Here is an 18,193-nt window from a genome sequence, read left to right on the forward strand (position 1 = left end):
CTCCTTTCCCATAGTAAAAATAGAATATGTACAGAGACGATGCCGCATCTTCACGTCGGTTTTAAGTGGGTGAGTAGTACCTTCGTGTACTTGCTAGCGTTAGACAGAAAAACAGAAGTAGGTATAAGCAATAGAAAATAATATTGACAATTATTGTAATTACAGGAATTACTTACGATTACATCCAGAATAGATTTGGAAACTGGCTTGTTAGAGTTGACGGGTACACGTTTTCAAAATGGAACAAGTCTTCATATTCTTGGGTATGTTCACAGAGAAGGAGATACAAATGTGAAGCTAAACTTAGAATAAAAAACGATGTGTTGCGCTACTGTAGCTCAGAACACAATCATGAGCCAAACAGATTTATTCAGTTAAAAAGTGGCGCCTATGTTAAGGTATAAGGTATGTAATATCAGTGATATATGATGTATTATACAGTATATTTATTTATAAATGTGGTGGAGTTAAGTTCAGATCACATACTTAGCCTTACTTATGAAATTTGTGATCAGCAATAAAATGAAAGCTTTACACATATGCTAAAGAAAGAAAAGAAAGAATAAAAGATCAAAAAACTAGAAAGCTTCTTAGGTTGGACGTATAGTTTCAAATTCCCGAACGGACGAAAGACCGAGAACCAGCATAATTTTATTCAAATAGCATTTTAAACCACTTTTTGAACGTCAAGATTTATTTACCATTTGAGAAAATATACTATCAATGAAGATCTAATAAGATTATGCTCTGTGAACGGCTGGATCAGTTGGCGTTGCGTAGAGATGTCGCTTCATTGTGTGTCTTCTACCGCATTTATCACGGGGAGTGTTCCGTAGAGCTGTTTAACCTGATTCCTGCCGCTTAATTCCACCTTCGCACGACACGTCACAAGTTAGGATATCATCCCCACCATCTGAATGTGTGGCGGTCCTCCACAGTGCGGTTTTCAAGGAGCTTTCTTCCACGTACTACAAAGCTGTGGAATGAACTTCCTTGTGCGGTGTTTCCGGGACGATACGATATGGGTACCTTCAAAAAAGCGTGTACACCTTCGTTAAAGGCAGGCAACACTTCTGTGATTCCTCTGATATTGCAAGAGATTGCCGGCGGCGGTGATCACTTAACAACAGGTGACCCGTACGCTCGTTTGTCCTCCTATTCCATAAAAAAAGAACAGATAATCAGCTTCGAACAGGTAATTAAACATTTGTGATAGCTCACTGCGTGAAAGCCAACTGGTTATATACGTAAGAAGATAATATTAGTATAGTGTCTGTTAATTTGAATAACCTTCTGAAAGATAACCTTTTACCAATTTATCAGTCATAGATTATTTCATGGAACACCAAACGGAATATTGTTTAATAACAAACTTATTTCAAATTACATTTAGCTTATCATAATTTTGGCCATCGCTTTGTTTTCTAGTATGTTATGTACTTCGTTTTGACATACAATAAAGTCTTTTGTCTTCACTTTCACTCGTGGATCTTGAAAGGTTTATTCAAGCTGTTCTACGTCAATAACGTTTAGACGTCTGTAGACGCTTTACAACACGCCTGGCGTGTTTAGCAGCATAGTTGAATTTCATGTAAAATACGTGTTATGTTTTAGCTTTTAAAGTGTTAATTAAATAAACTGTTATTAATTTCCAATAATTTTTAATAAAAGTATGATAAGTGATTATTAAATTTGCATTTTAATGAAGCGTTTGTAATTCCTATTTCATGTCGATTAGTAACATGTGCTGCTACTTTTTCCAATAATATATGTACAGTTATTTTTTAAGATGTTCTTATTGTAATTTACAGATGTTTCCTTAGAATACATACAAACTGGCAACGGGTCGTTACTTGTTCGGATTAGCGGATATACATTTGCGAAATTGAATAAAGTTTCAAATACTTGGACTTGTTCACGAAGACTCAATAATTGTAAAGCCAAGTTGAAAATTAAAGATGGTTTACTGTGTGACTATAACTTAGAGCATAATCACGACCCACCCAATTTAGTGAAGTTGTCGAATGGAACGTATATCAAAATATAAATATGCTTTATTTGATATAATATGATTTTAATACACTTGTCTTGATGTCTATTACGGGTTTTATTTTTTATTGTATAATCAAGTATTAAGTAGGTAACTTAAATGTTTCTGGTTGTAACTAAATCCTGAGGTAAGTACTTAATTCAGACGCTCTAAAGCTGTAGCGTGCTGCATACGTCTGCACTTATATTAGCTATTATAATATTATATGTATTTATATTATATAAACAATAAAGTGTTAAGTTGATTGCAATCAAACCTAGCCCAATTGGATTTAATCATCCGAGTGCTCTTTAATTTAAACAAAAATTTAGTTAATAAGGAAACGCTTGAGAATCGCTCAGGTGAATTACTTTAGTATGCGTGAGACAGCTACGTCTTACACTCGCGATTTATTAGACACTTTGTTTTAGTATGCGTGCGTTGATGAAAATAGAGCTTAACTTTGGTTCGCCGCTATTTTTTCGAGGTGTTCACAGACGTATAAATTATATTAGTATTGTTTATACAATACGCGCACGAATAATGGCAGTGATGTTCATTGCAAGATGCTATTATGTTTGATTTTTAACCCCATTTCATTATTGAGACCACACAAAATATGCATCTGAATTGGCGGAATATTATCTAAATGTCTTACATAATAAACACATACCAAATATGAATTGAAAATATAAAAATAGTACTAATTTTAATTTTAGTTGTATATTATTTCATTGTTTAATATTTGTGTCGACTATGTTTGACGGCTTTTGTCAGCCTAGCGAAACTCTAAGAACGCGTCGATTCACTCGATTGTATAAAACGCGCAGTTTTTGATAGATTGACAGATGACGGCTATAATCTTGTAAAAAAGGAGAGACCCGAAATCTATTACGTTTTATGCAACTGTTCGCTTTCGAACTTAGTCGAATTATAGTTCTTTATTTTTTGCAACCAAGTAATATTCATGTGTCAAACATATTTAATATATTTTTTCTACTCCTCTGCTTTTATCTGTCATTTATACAGCCACGATTAGTAATATAACCAAAGAATATGTAATAGTACAAGTACAGAAGACTAGAAATCAATTAAAGAAATAGGAACTCTTGCGGCCATAGGTGTAATTCAGATCACACAGCGCTACTAACCAACATTTTTATTCACCTAGAAGTTGCATCTCTTTCTATCGCGTGACCTTTACCTCTTCTGACGACGTTAGGGTTGTCTTCTTTACCTAAATCAGTACGTACCTACCAGTAAATAAATATAAATTGTGACAGTAAAGTGTAAATAATTTAACTTGTTAAGTTAAATCAAGATAGGAATTGTGAATTTAATTAGTTACCTAATAAAGTATAATTTTACTGCAGTTTGTATTTTGTTTGAATTATTATAAGCTAATTTATGAAAGTTGGTACGTTTTAAATTTATTATTGTTGATTAGTGTAGTTTATAACCTTGATGTTTAAAATTGCTATTTTTTTGTTAACAGATATACAATTTGACTATATACAAAAAAGTAACGGGGTTCTTCTTGCTCGAGTTAATGGTTACACTTTTGGAAAAATCAACAAGATATCATACTACTGGAAGTGCAGCAGTAGAACCCAATATAACTGTGAAGCAAAGATACGAATTAAAAGTGACACCCTGTCGGACTGTCACCTGGTACATAACCACGATCCACCCAGATACATGATGTTAAAAGATGGCTCCTATATAAGAATTAGTAAGTAATTATACCTTATTATTTATATTAATATTGTTTAATTTACAATATAATCAAAGTGTGTTAGTATTTAGTACCGGTAATAGAAATTCTATATATTTTAGTCTAAGAATAAAAATCAATGTTATGCCTACAAAATAATGAGACGGAAAATTGATTTTAATTTAAATAAACAAATTAAAAAAAAACATTGTTTAATTGAGACGTGTCTTTGCGATTTGTCGAAGGTTGAAAACCAATGAACCAAACGCCAAATTTGAATAGCAGCTGTCCATCTGTATTGTACTAATGAACCCATAAATAACATCTTAATAACTTACTTTCTTTGTATGGGAACGGTCTTAAACAAAGTATAATTTATTATTTATTAGTTTAAAAAAGACTTATTATATATATTATATAGACTTATTATATTATAATTTAGATATTCTTGTCTTTTGTTGCAGCTCTTTAAGTTTTATAGAACTATCAAATTTGGAAGTCGTAGGTACATCATTATTTTCATTTGAATTTTGTACTTTTTGGGGTGTTTTATTGTAAGATGTTGTTGTAATTGTAAGAATTATTTGTGTTATTGTTTTGTTTGCGCTGAAGATTTAAAGATTCCATGTGTTAACCAATACTTGTGTCGAGCCAAACACGTTATCCGCAGGTAAACTGTCGTAACACCGGACAAACAGACATAAATTAAAAACATGGTCTTCTCTTATTAGTGTTAGTTCATAATAAGTCGAGGAGAGTTCGCATATGTAGTGGTTTTGATTCGTTTCAAAAAATATTACAAAAATGAAATGCAACTCAAACTGCGATAAATAAATTGACAATAAGAGAAGCACAAATTTGGTTTAAGTGTTTTGAGTTGGAGTTTAGAGATGAGAGATGCATGAGTAGTAACGACATGATCAAAAACTGGGAATTGTTTTGACTAATTTGAGGATAAAATCTCGATATTTGGGTGCCACACAATCTCACTACAATTAATATTATACAATTAGTATAAAGCGGTTATGTTGTTTTGAAATAACACACATCTTTTTTATGTAAATGTTTATGGATGTATTTAATGAATCATAAAATATTAATGATTTATTTACAATTCTTTTCTAATAAACATAAAACCCATAAATCCTATTATCTTTCTACAGTCTCAGCTTTTTTATTACGTTAATAACAAGTATATTTCAATCATTTTCACGGAATTCTCTTTATTAACTGTTGCACAACTGCAGTTGGTGATGTTCTTGAAATGCCTCTTGTAGAAAAGGAGCTGGACACACTTTGGCACTGACGCCGAGCTAGAGGCCTGCTTATTTAATTGCGATGATGGCACGTTATGTATACTTATTTGATGCGTCTTTGATTTATATTGATAAAGGATTGTGGAGGACAACCTAGCGTACCTGTTCCTTATTTGTTACTTGATCAAATCCGCCGCACAAATCTTCTTGCAACACCCGAGGAGTCACAGGAGCGGCAGCCATGTAGAAAGGTGTACGCGTTTTTTTTTGAAGGTACCCATGTCGTATCGTTTTTGAAACACCGCACAAGGAAGCTCACATCTTGGTTGGAAGTGGAAGAAAGTTCTTCGAGAACCGCACTGTGGAGGAACACACCTACACAGCTAGATGGTGGGACGAAATCATAATTTGTGATCGTAAGTCGTACAAAGGTCAAGGGATTGGGCGGCAGAGGTCAGGTTAAACAGGTATCCGGAGCCTTCCCATTAAATGCGGTAAATAACACAATGAAGCGATATCTCTACGCAATTGATTCGTTCACAGAGCACTGGATCCACGATGATTCGAGCAGCTTTTCGTTGCACGCGGTCAAATGGATCAGGCTGATACTGGAGTGCGCCAGACCAGAGATGACAGCAGCTAGAATGTGGGCTTTATAAATATCCAGGTCGTTAATATAAAAAGTTAAAGGTTTAAATATATAGATGCTGATCCACGTTTATCCTGATAATAATATTTGTTTTCAGAAACAGTTTTTGATTACATTAAAACGAACAAAGGATCAATCCTTGCGAGAGTCAACGGATATACGTTTGGCAAACTGAGCAAGAGTTCATACTGGTGGGGATGTTCAAAACGAACCAATAGCAACTGTAAAGCTAAATTACAAATTAAGTCCGACATTGTATGTAGTTATTACTTGAAACATAATCATGACCCTCCTAAATACATGCAATTACAAAATGGGATCTATGTTAAGTTGTAAGTTCAATCAAATCATAACCGATTGCCTCAGATAATTTATACGTCTAGATAGAGTCTCTTGCTGTAAGACAATCGATAAAAATGGGCGAGGAATATTAGTTTACGTGACAAGCTACGTCTTACACTCGCGATTTGTATGACACTCGGACTTTGTGTTATTGTACGTGAATTGATCATCTCAGACGTAAATTCTGAACTCAACTTTTTACGACGTTTGCACAGCTGTCGATAGTCTATCTAGATGTATAAATGATTTAAGCCCATAGAATTGAAAAATTCATTGAACGAATATAGATTTAAGTTTAGCACTAAGTTTATGCTTAAAATTTACCTTTTCTGTTTATTTGGAAGATGTTACATCAAATCTCACATGGCTAATTTAATTCGATTTGAAGTCAAATTGAGTTTTCAACCAAACAAAAACTCAATAACTCACGCAAAAGCAAAAGAATAGGACCACTGCGCCGTTGCCAGCTTGGCACTCAGCATGGCTTGTGTTAACAATAATAGTAGGTTATGGCAGTGTTGATCTACCTTCATAAGTACCTATAAGTAAACGATAATAAATATTGTTTAATTAAGAACTGAGTTTTACTTACCTTAATGTGAGCAAGCATTTCTTCTGACGGGATACTTTGTCTAAATTTTGTGTCTTGTCGCGAAATATTATCTTTTATGTGATGTAAAATATAATTGAATGTGGACACACTCACTCGGTAGTAATTATAAAATTGCCTGCCGTATTGAGGTAACGCTGCATGGTGATTGCTCCTTTTAAACGTCGGTCCACCAACAGAGGCTGCACCCAGAATTCTTTGCCAGGAGTTGACGCGGACGTTGAGTTTGTTGCGCCCAATCTTCTCAGGTCTGTGGCATTCTTTTTGTAATGGGTGGTAGTTTTTGACTTTCAATAAGTGATGTCAATTCCAATTTTAAATAAAAATATTTTAATTTAAATTGAAACGATCAACAACGTGAATGCTCTGATGTGGCTTCGGCGTATGCGAAAAAGTGACCTCACAGCGCGGTGACGCGGCGAGCTCGTGGTCGACAGAGGAACGTGTTGTGAGACGTGAACGCTAGACGACGATGATCTTTTATTTTGAAAATTCATACTTGAACACGTGCTATCGTTTCAAACTGGTTGAACTCACGGTAGGGAGTAACTCGCGCGCTCCGCCGCTAGCTTCACGTGAACACACACGTCTGTGTGTACCGCCTCGCGCCGCACCTGCGTCTTGTACGTGAACACTAGCATATTATCATGCTGTGTGTTTGATATTTGTTGACCACGCCCAACACCGTGGTAACGCGTAACAACGTAACCAAGTACTAATATGGTTCGGTATACGTAGGTATGTAAATATCCGTAAGATTGTATATATAGGTCAATATAAATTTAAAGTAAATTATTTTATATGTAAGAGGTTTCTATTTACAGATAATGAACGGAACCGACAAGAGCGACGTAGCTACTTACCCTCATGTTGAACCTATCAGAAAGAAACTCTTCAGTTGAAATTCGACAATATTCTTGTAAAAATTGTACTGAAATGTGATTCGAAAAAAAGGTTTTTGCGTCTATAATTTGTATAGGTATTAACCTAGTTAACTGACTATAATATTTTTTTGTGCAGGTGTCAAATGGGACTACGTTAAAACGACACAAGGTTACCGTCTTATACTTATTGATGGATACATGTTTGCCAAAGCTAATTCAGGATATTTCTGGCGGTGTTCCAGTCGGTTGCAATGGAAGTGCAAGGCTAAAGTTAGAATAAAAGATGACGTGTTAATGGCTTTCGAATTGCAGCACACTCATGCAGCTCCAAAATATGTAAAACTTAATGATGGAACTTACATAAAAATGTAAAAAATAAATAATAAGGCGGTCTTTCACCATTCTGTTCGTATTTAAGATCGCAGTTCCCTGGAAAGATACTGTTTCACGAAACACCGCAACCTGGTTGGAAAGGGAGCATTGTATTATAACTTTAAGTAGCCGTAAATCGCGTGTGAATCGATCATTAGATTCTGAAAGAATAAGCGGCAGCAACGTAGTTGGCGATATATTTGTATTGCTGCAAATGTACATTCCTCGTAACAAGTGAGCACAAACTGCTCGTCAATAGTTTATGGTAAGACGAAAACTATCGGGTGAAAAGAGCGATATGCTCGCTTATTGCCCGCGGCTTGCTGTGATTGTAAAGTGTCTATGTATATTACAAACGGAATTCGAGCGGGCCAATAAGGTCGTACCTTGCTGTTTTGCTTACATATTATGTTCCTTGTTCTTATGAATTATGAAACTATGTGTGTGACATTCTTAGCCATAAATTTGTTTCATTACAAAAATAGCTTGCAGTTATTTTTAATTTTAGTAGTTTTTAGTCTCACATCTGATCAGTGGTATATATAAGGTATTTCATAGTTCAAATAGCTGTTGGAAAAATCCAACAGCATTATTCTTAACTTATTTGATTGTTGGAAACCTAAGGAACAATAAATCTTTTGCAAATCAACAGTCTTTTTTACTATGCATAATTTGCTGGAGTATTCTCATTAATTCGAGATCCATATTGGAATACCATGGAATATTTTTTAAGAGAGAGAAAAGTTCATGTTTTTGAGTTTTTTCCAGAACTACATCGGAATGGTGTGAGCAGACTATTCGATGATTATAACGATTTTAAAAAGTTAAGTTTTCACATAAAACAGGATTAAAACTCGTGTAATTGTAACTGTATTTTTACATTTATTTTTGCGTAAAAGTTACGTTTTAGTAACTTTAACAAAAGTTATTTAACCCGACCTTTCGTGACCTTTTTAAGGCACATTTTCAGGGAACCAAAAAGAAAAAGTCCCCCTGAAAACGTGTGAAAATGTGTAGCACTCGCGTTAATCAAAGAAAATACTATGTTTAAGCCTTGATATTGTGCTTCACAGAGTAAAAATATAATTTGTCATGAAAATTTACTAAGATGCATTCCTTCGTAGCGTTTCACGAAAATTAACGTCAGCGTTATCTTTCAGTGCAAATATAATTAATTGTAATGAGCTATAATATTTTATTGTTTCTCAAGCGGAATATATGTTCTGAAAGTGCACCACAGAGAGCCTAATAACGAAAATATTGCCATTTTATATTTAAAAGCAATTAAAAAAAATAGAAATTTGATTCAAGTACACAATTTTATACCAGTATTTGCATTGGACCATAACTAATATATTTATTTGATGTATTACAGGTATTGCTAAATGCTTCAGTTTTTTTTCAGTCAATTATAAGCCCATTTATTATTTTAAAAACACTATAAATCCTCTCGCGCCACACATCACTATTTGCCGACAGCACGTATTACTTTCCTCTGCCGCTTGCTTGTAAACATGGACAGTGTGAGCGACTCATTCAATTTTATACCTACGCAAAATCGAATACGCACTCATAAAAATAATTACGCCCATTATAAACATAAATATCAACTATATAAACAATAAGTACTTACAGGTTATAAAGAGCGTTATTAAATATGTCAATGTCTTTGATTTCAGATCTTGGTTTTGAAACAATTATTACACAAAACGGAACTACTCTGATAAAATTTCAAAATCACACCTTTGCCAAGAACCCTGTAGGATACTACTGGACTTGTTCGAGGAAAAAGGCAAAGAAGTGTCAAGCAAAAGTCAGGGTTAAGGACGGGATGATGACGAATTATTATTTAGAACATAACCACCCACCTCCAATATTGCGAAAATTATCGGATGGTACATATATGAAAGTGAGTTTAAATGTTTAACTGAGATATATACACTTTCGTTCGACTGTTCTTTTTAGACTAACAAGAACTGGCTTTGCAGACGAAACCGCTCTGCTGCAAGGAGACAGGGAGGCGGTGATCACCTAGATTTGAACATAATATGTTGCGGATCTTATAAACGGCTTAATATAATAAACAGCTGGGCCTCAGAAATATAAAACATAGAAAAATATTCAGTAATATCTTTGAAATACTTTTATCACCCTTATTATAACAATTAACAACTGTTCATTCCATCCATGTCAGCCGGAAGACGTCCACTGCTGGACAAAAGCCTCACCCAAAGATCGCCATGACGATTGGTCCTGCGCTGCCCTCAACCGACCTACTCAGGCGATCTTGACCAGATCGTCGGTCCATCTTGTCGGGGGCCTTCCAAGACTAAGTCTTCCGGTAGGTGGTCGCCGCTCCAAGACTTAACTGCCCCAACGGCCATCTGTCCATCGAGCTATGTGCCCTGTCCATTGCCACTTCAGTTTCGCAACCAGCTGGGCTATGTCGGTGACTGTGGTTCCTCTATGGATCTTCTCATTTCTGATTCGACCTCACAGGAGCGATCGAGCATAGCCCTCTCCATTGTCTTCTGAGCGAAAATTAGCTTCCTCATAAGGCCTATAGTTAGGGACAACGTCTGCCTTCCGTATGTCATCACTGGCAACACGAACTGGTTCAAAACCCGTTTGTTCACTGTGGTATTTTGAAACAGAAAATTTTACGAAGCTTCCCGAACGCTGCCCATCCGAGTTGGATTCGACGACCTCTTTCTCGAAATTGGACCTACCTAACTGGATTTGAGTGCAAGGTAGACGAACTCGTCAACAATTTCGAGTGTACAGTTCCCAATTGTTACGAGAGTAGGTGCGACATGGACATTTGACATGATCTTCGTCTTGTCCATGTTAATTTTGAGACCTACACCTTGGGAAGCTGTATTGAGGCCATCGAGAATAATATGGCTTAAGTCTTCTATGGTATCTGCCATGATTAGTATATTGTCTGCGAATCGAAGGTGAGTGATGTATTCGCCCTTGATATTGATGCCCAGTCCGTTCCAGTCCAGAAGTATTAATAAAAAGAGCGTGGGAACACTGATAACAATATATTGATGTTCTATTACTCTTACATAATATTAATAAGAAGCTTAAAATAATCTTCCAATACAGTGTGAGTAGCATTGCCGATATGACATCCCCTTATCTGACTCCCTGCTGCAGTCGGAAAGGCTTCGAGAACTGATCCTGGAGACGGACTGACATGGTGGCGTTCCCATACAAACACTCCAACGGTTCAATATATCGATAATCAATGTGGCACCTCTGAAGAGACTGCACAGCCCAGATCGCGATCGAATCAATTGCTTTCTCATAGTCCACGAATTCCAAGCATAGTGGCTGGTTATACTCCGTTATAAGCGTCCGCGCATATACAAATATCCAACAAAACGCCATTTGTCAACAATATCAAGCAATGAAACCAGTCCCCGAATATAAAACATCATTCAATTACTTAAAAAGGTCCCAAACTTATTAGAGTCCAGTTATATCACGGGATATTTGAATGATAATGGAAAATTGTTGTGAGAAAAATAATCCTCTTATTTAAAATTGGGTATTTGTTTTAATTAATTTGAGTGTCATTACGCTATTCATTACTTTATAATATTTATATATATTTCTAACAAAATAGAGTTGATAGGTACACATACATAACATTGCAAACGTTAGATAATTCCTCCTAAAAGAAAAAAAAATCAATTTTATTATTATTAATATTATTACTATACTAATTGCTTAAGAGTATAAAAAATATTGCATGAAGCCAATGACGTTTTATACATATAAACAAATAACGACATGTTTATATTACACCATCTTAAGCTTCGACTGCCATACTTATACATTGCCGCATTCCCTCCAGTTATTTAAAATATTCTTGGTCAATAAGCAGCAATGTATAACATATTGAATTCGGACAGTGACTTAAATTACAATTTTGCCGTTAAGCTATCGAACGTCATTTGTAGTCAAAGTCAACGTGTATAGAACGTCATTGTATGAAGTTTCTTTATTTGACAATTGAGACAGTCTTATGTTTTCAGGCCAGTAGTTGAACAGGCGTGGACTTGAAGTATGGTATGTGATTTAAGTCGTAAGTTTTTATCACTATATAATATCACAACTCCCTACAGTTGTGATATGGGATATATAATAATATGTGTTACAAATTTTAAAATACTTACATGGGATTACAAAACAATTATAAATAAAATATTAAAAAATATATGTTTAATAAAATACTACAGTATTGTAGAGAAAAATACTGTTTATTGCAAAAAAATTCAACATTACTCGGATTCAGTTTCGTTCACATTTGAATTGCAGTAAATGACATATTTCCTTAAATTTTCAAAATTAAAACTCTCTGTCCGGACGAAATAAAGCTTTGTATTGGCTGAATGATGATGATTGTGATTGGAACATATTTTAATTTACATAATTCTGCAAGTGCGTAGGGCAGGTCTATGTTGCTTTCTAATGTACCGCATAGCATGTTGTTAATTTTTTAAGGTATAAAATGCATTGTTCGTTCCAGTAAGTACGTAGTTTACTTGTGTAGTAATACTAGTCCACAGAAGTATCGCATAATTAATTATTTAATTGAAAATGTTTATTTGAAAAATTTAGTTTTCGAACAAAATAAATATTTAAGTTAATGTACTAAGATTTATTAATAAAGAGTGCATTACAAGGGTTTTTTGATGTGGGAGATGTCGTCATAGGACGACAGTACGACTCTACCGACCATGTAGGTACCGCTAGCTAAAAGCACAGGAACACCACATACTCCTTGTAGTGTTATCTGGTCTCTGGTCTGACGCACCACAGTATCAGCTCGAACCTATTGACCGCGTACAACGCATAGCTGCTCGATTTGTCTGGGATCCAGTGCTCTGTGAACGGCTACATCACTTGGCGTTGCTGGGAGTGTTGCGAAGAGCTGCTTGACCTGATTCCTGCCGTCGAATTCCACTTTCGCACGACTCGCCACAAATAAAGATATCATCTCCACCTTCAGGATGCCTGGCGTTCCTTTAACTTGCCGTTTTCAAAGAACTTTCTTCCTTGACATGGATATCTTTAAAAGATAGCCCGTACACCTTTTTAAAAGCCCGGTAACCCTCCTGTGATTCCTTTGGTATTTTTGCATATACTATGGACTGCATTATTTCGATTGGTATAGAATTTGTCCATTAAACAAACCGGTGAAATATTTAAAAAAAAAATAATAATTAATCGTATCCTGGACTTAAATTTTCTAGGCAACCCATATGCAATATATTTGAATATTGACATATTAAATTTTATAAAAAATATGTTTCATCCAGTAAACAGCACGATGAAGGTAAGGTATAGCTTACGTTGGAACAATAATATATTGCTATATTAAATAATAACAAGTTCTATTTACATTAAGTGAAGTTATAGATTAATATTAATTCAATATTTTATTTAGGTTACAGATTATTATTTTTCTATCCCAATATTTTTTTTGATTGTCAATATAATATGTTTATGCTATCCCTACTTGTTGTTTTATTTTAGTATATCATATAAATTGGAGTGGATTCCCCCGGGGTTTCGTGGTGGTACTGCCTCGTTTGTCCTCGGACATGTGCGGTTTTGTGCCCTCCCCAGAATACGACGGGCGGCCCGAGCGAAAATGCTCAGGACTTACATAGAGCCGGTACCCTCTTGGGGTAAAATGTCTTTAATTGTTTTAGGAAGTTTTAAATATAATCAGGCAATCACGCCGGTCTGCCAAAGTTGATGGCAGGTGTTACGGACCTGAATTTTTCCATAATTCTGACACACATACACTATTAGTATTATATGTTCTATTTTGCAGTGGCTTTCGATTTCATCCAATTGCAAAGAGGCGGCCCTCTTCTACGAATCAATGGGTACACTTTCGCCAAGATGGGCTACTACTGGATATGTTCCAGGAAACTGTCGATGAAATGTAAAGCGAAGGTCAGGATAAAGAACGACACGATAACTGATTACGAATTGTCACATAACCATGAGCCGCCTATATTGATGCAACTGAAGAACGGAACGTATATTAAAGCTTGACGACCTATTGTCGACTGATTTATACATACATGTACATTAATGGATCTCTTTTGAAACAAAACTTCTTCACGCACGCTTGGCTTTGACGAGAGCGTTACGAAATATAAGTGTCGTAAACGTCAGTAAAGTTTTACTTGATTCGCGCGTAAATATTACACGCACATACTGTTTTTGTAAATTTTTATAGTGTGAATTTCATTTTTTATTTTTACTTTGTGTATCGTTTAAAATATATTTCTGTTTGACGGAAAATGCGCTTTTAATTTAATAGTTAAAGCTCTGAATTAATATATTATGGAGAAATGTTAACAGGCCTTAGAGCTTTGAGAGTTACAAATACACAATCACACTTTATTTAAATATTTGTGAATCAGTTGTTTGCGATTCGTTTTGTTCATTTTTTATAAAAATATCCAATTTAATAATCTTTTTATAATAATATCTTAAAATCTTCTCGAATGTATTAAGAATTTGATCGTTTGAATAATATGTAATTCTAAAAACTTAGTTTGGTAGATTAAATATAACAACTATTATCAGTTTATAATAAATGTATTGTAATAAATCTAAATCAATGATTTTATTATAAAGATATTTAATATTCTTCTACAAAAGAAGCAAAAATGTGTACACCACAAAAATGAAATTAAAAAATGATACTTAGGTTAGGGATCTTCAAGAAAAGAGCTTACTCCCAACTTAAAGGTCGGCAAAGCATCTCTCTTTACCTCTAGTTTTGCGGAAATCCATGGACGACCTCATCACTCCCCATGACGTGAGCCTCTTGCCTGTTTGCCACCTCTTCTAAAAAAATAAACCATTACAAACAGTCAGAAAGAGTCGCAAATTATAGATACTACTTGGAGTCACACAATGCCAACACATAACACAATAAGAACACATAACAGTAAAAGTAAAATTAGGAAATATTCTTACAGAATACAAATATATAACTGTGAGGAATGGATCGGTTCTCCTAATGTTGGACAGTTTCACGTATTCAAGAGTAACTAAGTTGTCGTGGTATTGTTCGAGCAAGTCAAGAGGTTGCAAAGCGAAGGTCCATCTGCAGAATGCCGCTCTAAGCCTGACGACGCACAACCACCCACCACCGAAGTATGTGCAGACTTCAACTGGTGAATTTATAAAGCTACCACTCCAGCATTATTGAATCGTACACACAATGTAATAATGTCAAAATAACAAAAGGCATAAAAGGCATCTATTTTCTCAAAATTGATTGCTTGTCATTTCTAATACTAGAACCGTTTCGGACTCAAATGGCGCTCTGAGAGAGACGAAATGGCGGTATAAACTCTCTCAGCATTCTTTTTGCGCTCTTTTAAATAAAATATACATTGTTATAGAGTCATTGTTATTGCTATAAAATAATCATAATCACTAGATTATGGCTGGCACTGACCAAGGCTGTCCGATCACTTAGATATTCAGCTGTAGTAGGATTTACGACAAAGCCATAGATAATATCTAAACACTTTATTTATAAAGTGCATACATTTACCCTTAAAGCTATTATGAATCTTATGAAGCCTACTAGAATGAGTTGCATGCAACCCCTTATTTCTAGTGTTATATTAACGAAAATCACTATTTACAGCAAAAAGGTGACGAATTTTATGAACGTATATAAAATTTTCATAAATATTGTAATTTTCATACATAGTGACTGTCTATAACCAAGCTGATATATAGCACGAACAGATCTCTTTTGCAGAGCAAACACTATATCAATTACAGTAAATCACAGTAAAATACCGTACGTCATGATCCTGTGAACATCTGGCGGTAGCAACATTCGTGTAGTCTCTAATCTTTCTAACGGCGTATGTGTGTGTTAACTTATTATGTACCGTGATACCCAAGGAGACCGTAGTGTAAACAAGTTCCAATCTCTGGTAATTCATAAGTACGTTGGTTTGTACTTGCGCTGTGTGGTGTAATGAACCGTAATCACTTTGTTTTTTTACTATTTAAGTGCAGATTATTCGTCTCAAACTAACGCGCATCTTATCTTCGATAGTGTATTATTTACCATGTCATCAATATCTGCACGTGCTTCACCTTAAAAATAAGTGAAGTATCATCAGCAAACAAACCTATCTCATTGCTGTGATCTACCTCAAAAGGGAAATCGTTAATATACAGGCCGGCCGAGAAGTTGACGTCCAAAGCTAAAATTTGAAAGCCTCATGGTGATGAGTATCCGAATCACCCCTAAGTATGTTCTACGATTTTGCGTAGTTTAAGATATAATAATTTTTTCCCTTTTATCCGCTTTTTTCACCTAATTGTGGTTTAGGACTTTTTTCTAATTTTTTGGATCACTTTTAGTTAATTTTGTTGTTGATATTTATTAACTACAGTTGTAATAACCACATAACAAACTATGAATAGTTTAGACAATGCGGAACTAGTTTAGAATTGAGTCATAAGTTCAAGATGTTGCTCCAGCTAAATTCATGAAAATGCTCAAGGTATCAAAAAAAAAACAAAATGGGGAGCCTATGGCTTCTATTTTTAAAATCTTCCCAGATCATAGGCCAAATTCAAATTTTAGCTTTGGACGTCAAATTCTCGGCCACCCAGTATATAAATAACAAGAAACGACCGAAAATAGAACCCTGCGTAACACCTATTCCTACAGGTTTACCCGATGACCATTTGCCGCGTACGTCGACTATTTGTACTCTTTGCTTAAATATTTTAACAAATTAAGTGCTGTATTTTTTACTCCATATTGCTTTAATTTTAGGAGTTAAGTTTCATGGTGGACGCAGTAAAATACTTTGGATAAAAAAAATGCCCATGTAACTGTAACTCTTTCCAGGTGTCAAAGATGTGGTAAATGATCCGCATTAATTGTTGATAAGCCCCTAGTGAAACTAAATTGATTATTGTTCAATAATTCACGAAGATACATTTGTAGCTGCTGAAGCAAAAGTTTTTCAAAAATTTTACTAAAAACAGGCAGCACTGAAGTAATCCTTAAAATAGCAGTGTTAAAAGAAATGCCCGATTTAAACGAAGGTATAACTTTGCTATATTTCATCAGATCAGGGAACACACCTTCATCTATGCATTCGTTAAATATTATTGCTAATTCAGGTGCTATAATGTCAAGTATGTTTTTTCTACAATATTAGTTTAATGGCCCCATAGGTTTTTATATTTTGTAGGTTATTTGATTTGAAGATTTTTATATATCGCTTTAAGGTACTTAAATTTCAAATCAATGAAAGGTACGTGTAATTTAAGCATATCCTGTGCTGCTTTTGGTGAAGAGTTAGAGTAGTGTTTGGTCGCAAATTCATTTACATTCATTTCCGAATTTAAAACGTAATTATTAAAATTTAAACGCATGTTACGGCAACTTGACCTACCAGTTTCATTATTAATTATATTCCATGTTGCTTTTACTTTATTATTACTGTTTAAAATTTTATTCGCAATGAAACGTGTCTTCGCTTTTTGACTACCTTAAATAGCTTGGAGTATTATTTTACTGAATTCTTCACTATTATTGTAATGTTTCTCTATAGGTCATATAACTGTTTACGACTTTTGTGGATACCCATTGTTGACCAATCATTAAAACAAAGTTTGTTGTTTACTGTAACCGTTATGTTAGTATAAACCCTGTCAAATTCCTTAAAGAAGGATTTGAAGAGTAAGTTATAGTGAAAATTTGTACTTTCACCACAGTGTATAAATGGATGGTATTTAACAAATTATTTCTAAACCTTTCAAGACGGCTACCAGTAACTGGTGTAATCGTCACCTTTTTTGGTCTGACATTGTCCAATATTTTATTTACTTTCATATAGTTGGACAGAAGATTATTAATTATTAATTTTTTAGTAATAATAACGTTTGTAAAAATATTATTTAAGCGGGTTGCTGTAGTAGAAGTAATTCTTGTAGGATCCCGGAACAGAGGGTGCCTAAGTTGCTGGTTTACAGAAAAAATATTGTTATTAGCACATATACTGAATATTGTAAATATTATATTATTATTAAAAAGTTTGTACCTCTACCATGAGTTTTCCTGCAACAGACCTACTAGTTAGTGGCTTAAACGTAAATAGACCAGGGTCGATAATTTTTTAAACCAAAAAAATAATAATAGTAGGATGAAACCCATTGGAAAAGGACGGGAATTTTTCACATAAACTTTGAGGTTTGTGAAAAAAGTGTGAAAACAAAAGTTGTAGATCTTTTTATTGCCTACAACTTAA

General features: G+C 34.6%; 2 long non-coding RNA genes across 2 annotated transcripts; both read left to right on the forward strand.

Moving 5' to 3' along the window:
* The first annotated feature begins 80 nt into the window (after positions 1 to 80).
* LOC126966797 (uncharacterized) lies at positions 81 to 3,401 on the forward strand. The gene is made up of 2 exons (XR_007729817.1): positions 81 to 263; positions 1,812 to 3,401. It is a non-coding gene; the product is annotated as an uncharacterized LOC126966797 (long non-coding RNA).
* A 223-nt stretch (positions 3,402 to 3,624) lies between these two features.
* Positions 3,625 to 6,567, forward strand: LOC126966782 (uncharacterized). The gene is made up of 3 exons (XR_007729803.1): positions 3,625 to 3,761; positions 5,543 to 5,666; positions 5,752 to 6,567. It is a non-coding gene; the product is annotated as an uncharacterized LOC126966782 (long non-coding RNA).
* The last annotated feature ends 11,626 nt before the right edge of the window (positions 6,568 to 18,193 follow it).

Source organism: Leptidea sinapis, chromosome 11, assembly GCF_905404315.1.
Source record: "Leptidea sinapis chromosome 11, ilLepSina1.1, whole genome shotgun sequence".
Classification (NCBI taxonomy): domain Eukaryota; kingdom Metazoa; phylum Arthropoda; class Insecta; order Lepidoptera; family Pieridae; genus Leptidea; species Leptidea sinapis.